Source organism: Esox lucius, chromosome 19 (genome assembly GCF_011004845.1).
Source record: "Esox lucius isolate fEsoLuc1 chromosome 19, fEsoLuc1.pri, whole genome shotgun sequence".
Taxonomy (NCBI): Eukaryota; Metazoa; Chordata; class Actinopteri; order Esociformes; family Esocidae; genus Esox; species Esox lucius.
The window spans coordinates 35,007,377-35,014,922 of NC_047587.1; positions in this window are offsets into that span (position 1 = coordinate 35,007,377).

The following is a 7,546-nucleotide window of genomic DNA, read 5'->3' on the forward strand; positions in this document are numbered from 1 at the left end:
CAACTTTTTATTTCCATTCCAAAAAAGTTGAAAAGGAAAGTTTTGAGTGAGAATTTCCCCAAAGAAATTTGTAGGTAGCTAGTTATTTTTAAGTTAAGTCTATCTACGGTTGTAAATACATTGTTTCTGTTATTACCATTGTAGATGCTAGAGAACAGAACTTACACATTTTGATGGATAATAAAAGGGGTGTGGGTTGTACAGCAAAAACTTGTTCTGAGACTAAGTATTAAAAATTTCCACCAATGGACCATTACCTGTATTTGTTCATATAAAAGCCATGTTATAAAATGGTGATGCCAAAAAAATATATCACTATGATTTTCAGTAATTATCCTGGTCTACCTGTGCATTGTTCTGGAGATTCAGGGCAAACAAAAACATGAACAAAGGCTTTAAAACCCCCCAAATGTCAGTTTTCAGGCTGCAAAGCTCCTGGTATCGTGATGCATGTGCATGTGATGCATGTGCGGATATGTAGAAACTAAATAGTGCAATTAAAATTGTCCTCTCCAACATAATCCCAATAATTTCCCATTTTGTGCAACTCAAGACAATTTTTCTCTACAATTAATTTGTGGAACCAGGTCTGGATAAACAGATTTTTTATTTTTATTTCAGCTGCCCCAAGTTATATATCCACTATTGTTGATTATACAGCTCTGGAAATTAAGAGACCATGGCACCTTTTTCTTTCCTTTCTGAAAAAGTTGAAAAAGAAAGGTTTGAATTAGGAACAGAAACGTTCAATTCGCAGTGGTCCCTCAATTTTAAACCCTTCTGTTCCTCAATCAAAACCTTCCCTTTTGTGGTTATATATACGTTTTGATTATACTTGCTTTGATGCTGTCCACACACCTTTGTTCGTGGGAGTTGATGGTTCCCAGGAATTTGAATGATTCAGCCAAACTAAAAGCTGAGCCCCGAGTTGTGACTGGGAGAAGTGCAGGGGGCCTTGGTCCACATTACGTTCCAGGCTATCTTGATTGTATCAGGCCATCAGCTGGTCAGCCTCTCCATTGGTCTCATTTATGAGAGAGAGCAGATGCATTGTTTGAGATATAGGTGTTTGTGTAAAATGGGCAGAGGAGGGGTGAGAGCACAGTCTTCGCAGTGGTCTGGTATGAAATGTCTGAACCTTTCCATTACTGGTCAGATGTTCTAAGCAGTAGGCCACCCTCGTCACATGTTGCTGGTCTGGAAGTCTTTGATGCACTTACAGATGAAGCTGGACACGGTCAGCTGGGAAACTTGTAGAAGTCCTGGGATGATGTTGAATGCAGACCAGTATCCTTGCATACATCTTTTGGTTCTTGAGGTGTTGGGAGGAAGTATCGGAAGCCAACGTTGATAGTGTTACATTGATTTCATATCTGTTGTTGACCAATCGAATACAGCAAAAGTAAACTTCCAGTGAAGTCAAATCTAACTACAGGATGTGATCACAACAGCATCTGCAACTTCACAGAGGTGTGACAGAATAGAGCGATCAGCACAACTAAGACCTCACAAAGAAGCTCAGTAAATTCCAGTTCCCATTAGGAAGGACAGTGTATAACAAATGATCATCTCAGAGAGAATGAGATAGTAAAAGAGATTGAAAAGGTAAACAAAAAGCTGTGAATTAGTGAAGCGCACCCTTGCAGAATGTTTGTTGAAGTCTCTCCCAGGAGAGGTGATTAATGGCCGATGTGCCTCCCTCCAGATGGCCAACCAGCATAGCCTTCGGAGGAAACCCGCTGGATCACAACGGACGCCATGCAGCCCGTCGCATGACCACTCTAGAGTGGCACAAACCGACAGGAACAATCACACAGTTGTTCACTTTACGTTGGTCCAAATCTGTTCAAACTGCTAAAGCAAAGTGTTTTCTTTTCTATTGTAGTTGTTTTAATTATATATTTTTTTGATTTTCCTTTTTCCTCATACGTTTTCTCCCAGTTTTCACTTTACTCTCCAAAACTGCACTTACTCTCAATGACCTCAGAGACCTCTCACAATGGAGAATCAGTAGCAAACCAAACCTTACGTCTCATCAAATTGAGGCAATTCGACAACACCATTACTGCCATTTACACGTCAGAATCGTTCCTCTATGGTGTCCATTAAAGGGACGAGGTGATAGCGTGAGGTGACGACAATGTCTATTTTCATCAGAGAATCTTGAAAGAGTTTCAAGTGTCTAGCATCAATCGACTGACCCAAGGTTCACAGACTCATCATTCACTCCATCTCACCGACCAGTCTTTTTGATGATTGATTTAAGGGATTTCATGAAGTCACGTAAAAAGGCGGCACACCAATTTCTAGACATATTGTGAGAACATATTGTTTTTCAACAGATAACCTGCAGGTTTCAACTGAAATAGATTCTTATTGAGCATGGAGATAGATCTGAAATGCCCACTGTCCAAATTTGTTCTTTTCTAAAATGGAAAACATAGGGTATCAAATGAGAGCTTAGGTCATTACCATTTACCTTCACTAGTTAACAAATATCATGAACTTGGTGTTAATTACCTTTCATAAAGATAGCAATGGAAGGCTGTATTTTGTATGTATTGCCAGTCCCTAATAGCAGGGCAGGCTTCAGGATGAATTGACTGAGGGGGCATTTTTTATCTGTGGGGGACACAGATTCTATCTGGGGAGGCAATGCCTGGATTTGCCCGTCAGTGGATCCAGGCTTGGCTAATGTATTAGCTGAACGGCCTTTACCAGGGCTCTGGAGGCCATTTGGGCAATAATAATCAACAGTGACACTAACATGAGCAGTATCAGTATTTAGACATTAAAATACTTACAAAAATTACTAAAATAACAGCATACACTGCAGGTTTTGAAAATATTTTAATTTGTATAGCCATTTTATCCATTTAGCATTCATAGAGAATTACACGGTGGTTAGTGAAACCAGGTTTTTATTAAACAGCCTTGTATCACAGACATAGCAAATAAAAAGGGACACACATTTTGTCCATCCATGCACACATACATACAAGCACCTCCTTCTTGCACCATCTGTTTAACCTCAGCAGTGTTCACTAAAGTGCCGCCTCCACAGCAAACCAGCACATATAAAAAAAACCTCTCAAACTCCCATGGGCTCCAGATGAAACCTACCCAATTAATGTGTCCAGCTAATTAGAATTGACAATGTGACAGTTCTCCACACAATTCTGGCATGAAAGACTCAAGGGCTTATGCTGGCATCTGGTTAGCAGAAGGACAGCAGAATGAAATATGGTAAGAAAGATGGAAATTAGATTCCTGAAATCCATAAATAGCTGGTCTTTCCTGATAGAAAACAAAGTACATTTCCCATCTAATCTCATCTTGCTGCGCGAAAACCCAACGTAAGTGCAACAGACACAATATGGCTATGTTTGAACCTCTGAAAACACAGGGGTGAAGGGCATTGTATCAAACAAAGCAGGGTCTGCTGTGTCCTCAGACGCTGTCATTCACAGTTGGGTGCTGTGGCAGAGGGCACTAATGACATGTACACAGGGAGCTTTAGGCTACCCCCTCAGAGGGATACGGGAACATCTCTTAGCCAGTTCCCTATCTAGGTTCAGCAGAATGGGACATGACAGTACATTTGCGCACAAGCATAGCTCAACCTCAAATATGTCCAGCCATCGCTGAATCGGGAGCAAACCACCGGAAAAAGAAAAAAAAAAGAACATTCCGTACGAAGCACCGTCCCATAAGGATTAGAGGAGCTGTTGCTACTCCGACGCGATCATGCAGATGACAAATAGCGGCGAAGAGGCATCTCTGACTATGATTAAATCCAGCGTCTGTGGACATGGTCCACCTCTGGGAAGTGACAGAGAGCAGACATCGTTCTGCAACGCGGCAGAAGATCGAACCCGAAAGGGAAACATTGAAGTGGAAAAGGTCTGTGACGACACGGCAGACTGATGGATGAGGGCCCCTGTTCAAAGTCGTCCCCCAGACGGAATAGGAGCCCATTACCGAGGCAGGTCTCCCAAGAGCCACCATGAAGGCAACCACACCCCTAGGACACGGAATTTGTTTACTTTGTGCACAGGGAGATGTGGCGGAAGGGAAGGCCTTTGGGCCAAATCAAAGTGTTCCAAAACTGGTTCCCTGGGTGAAACGCTCAGAGACACAGCAGGGAAGGGGGAATTGTTCAACATTCACTGAAAGTGGAACCTAGTTACCAAAATATTTCATTGCCACCCTGTCTCTTGATTTTAGACCCTTGGGATAGCAGTCGTGTCACCTGGGCGGTCGTGTCACCTGCTCATTACCTGTATGGGTGTTGGTGTAGCCATTGAGATATGAAACAATGAAACAATGAAGTGATCTTAATATTTAAGTTCTCTGATTCTCTGATGCAACATAGCCATAAAACCCATTTTAATGGTATGTTAATCTGTCCAAAAATAGTTGAACAGATAACAGGGCTTACTGGATAGGACCTCACTCTGTGTTAATGGCCTAGTAGCCTCTCAACTAGAAAGCATTGGATTGTGTTGTCTGAGTGACCTAAACTTTAGGAACATATTATACTGCAATTAGCAAGAACAGCTGGGAAACCAGAGGATGATTCCAGGCATAATTGGCTCTGAAATGTCAACTTTAACCACCGCTGGGACTTAAACCACATTGGCTGGCTGCTGTAGTAACACTGCCCAAAGAACGGCTTTACTTCCGCGTTACCAGTGTGATATTTGCCTCTCATCAAAGACAACTTAAAGAGCAAAATACGTGGACATGGAGCAAAGTAGTTGGTAAGAGATAAGGGATGTCTGCACTTCATATTTGTGCTGAAAACCTCTAGGATTATTTGTCTGTTGCATGAACCGTGACCTTACTTACAGGGAACATAAGAATCGTGGCACCTTGCTCATCAGCATGGCTCCCGCTATCAACAGTGTCAATGTTTTTCATAAACGCTATGGCACAGCCTTTCTATAAACGCTATGGCACTGCCTCTTTAAAAGCGCTATGGCACTGCCTCTTTAAAAGCGCTATGGCACTGCCTTTTTAAAAGCGCTATGGCACTGCCTTTTTAAAAGCGCTATGGCACTGCCCTTCTATGAGCGCTATGGCACTGCCCTTCTATGAGCGCTATGGCACTGCCCTTCTATGAGCGCTATGGCACTGCCCTTCTATGAGCGCTATGGCACTGCCCTTCTATGAGCGCTATGGCACTGCCCTTCTATGAGCGCTATGGCACTGCCCTTCTATGAGCGCTATGGCACTGCCCTTCTATGAGCGCTATGGCACTGCCCTTCTATGAGCGCTATGGCACTGCCCTTCTATGAGCGCTATGGCACTGCCCTTCTATGAGCGCTATGGCACTGCCCTTCTATGAGCGCTATGGCACTGCCCTTCTATGAGCGCTATGGCACTGCCCTTCTATGAGCGCTATGGCACTGCCCTTCTATGAGCGCTATGGCACTGCCCTTCTATGAGCGCTATGGCACTGCCCTTCTATGAGCGCTATGGCACTGCCCTTCTATGAGCGCTATGGCACTGCCCTTCTATGAGCGCTATGGCACTGCCCTTCTATGAGCGCTATGGCACTGCCCTTCTATGAGCGCTATGGCACTGCCCTTCTATGAGCGCTATGGCACTGCCCTTCTATGAGCACTATGGCACTGCCCTTCTATGAGCACTATGGCACTGCCCTTCTATGAGCACTATGGCACTGCCCTTCTATGAGCACTATGGCACTGCCTTACGAATCGCAAAAACTATGCACGCAGGTGGCGTAAATGTAGATCCAGTCTCCTCTATCCTCCATCAAGCCCACCCAGTGAAAATGGGACCATACCTAAACATGGCTCTAGCAAGGTGCCCCCTGACAATTTACTGCCAATTTCACAAAGGTGTAGGAAACGGCTGTGTGCTTCCAGAGACCTGTAAGTGATTACGCTGCTGAGTACCACAGGGAGCCAGATGGTTTATTCATGCAGGCAGAAATGCGCCGAGCTTTCCTGTGGCCTCTCAAGAGGAGCAGCTTGGGGAATAGGCCTGACATTTCAACATACAAAAGCCAAACGCCACAGTTCACAAACAGCTGCAGGGGAAGCAACATTGTGCCTTGAAAACAATGTTATGTTATTTATTCTGTTGGCGCAATCACTTAAACGTATAGGTCTCCCCATTAAAGTGTTATGATAATGTTATTTATGAGCCTTTTGGAAAATGATGCTTGGAACAAGAGGCACACAGGAAACTGTTCTGTGTACTTCATGCGACTGGAGTGTCCTTTGTACGGTTCAGAATCTTATGACCTGCTGCCACCTTGTGGCTTCAGTAGGTACTACCAATAAGCAGTTGGCAACACAATTTAGTTTCAGAAATGTACAAGTGTTTACTAAAGAAACTGTATATAATTCAAGTAAACTCAGGTCCTTCAGGGTATTTTATTGAGAAGTCATAGGTGGCAGTATGTAAAACACCTACAGGCAGTGTGTTTGAACAGCTACACCTCTGGAGGCCAATAGAACCTACCAGGTGGAACCTTAGGTGGGGTGAAACTGCAGCAGGAAGTGTGAGCAGAACCAATCCGCTAACATGTGGCACATTCTGGAATCTGATGCTTCACCTTGTGTCCCGCTCAGGTTTCTTTGCTTCACTTAAACTGAAAGGACATGCAGAAAAAGGTAAGGGAAGACCAGATCTTGAGAAGCATTTGCACAGTCAAAAGGAGTAAGGTTTCTCCAATTTGAATTCTCAGTTGTTGTCTTTGCTCACTTTGTTGAGAAACTGCTCAGTCCAAGCAGGAATAAAGTTTCTCTCCTCTGTGCACTCTCTTACGAATTGATAGATCACTTGATCTGGTAAAGTACTTCCCACAGTCAGAGCAGTTTCCCTCCGGCTTGCACACTCGTGTGAACCGTTAAAGGCCTTGATGCTGTAAAGCACTTCCCAGAGTCAGAGCAGGTTTCTTACCAGTGTGAATTCCCTGGTGATGTGTAAAGATCCTTCTGAGAAACTTGGCCAACAGAGCAGTTATGTTCTGGTGTTCACTCTGTTATGAACAGTTGGATGACATCATGTGTATGAATCATCAAGTGTATGAATCGTTTCCTACAGTAAGAATTGCTTGATTTACACCACAAAATAAATTATAGGGTTTTGCAAGATGCTCTCACTGATAAAGGGAGCAAAGCAGGTAAAAAAATCTGAAAACACAATCAACAGATCTTCAAACAATTAAACAAAGTTACTGAAAAAGCAAGAAAACAACCAGTGAGTACTTTAAATTGGTTTACTTAAATAAAAATTTACATTTTTCAATAACTTTTTTTCTTTAAAAACTTTACAAGGATTTGTGCATAACACAATTCTCTCTATATACACACACATTTCTTTTTTGTCATTGGACACCACACATTACAAATAAGTATTAACATCTAACTCGTATTTAACGATCATTCCCAGATGGTTACGGATTGGGAATTATCATGAAAAAGTTACTCACAAAGAAACTACCGTGAGAGGATAGTTAAGCGTTAAATTCCAAGGACCACCAAATCCGAGTCAATGGAGCTTAAGGACC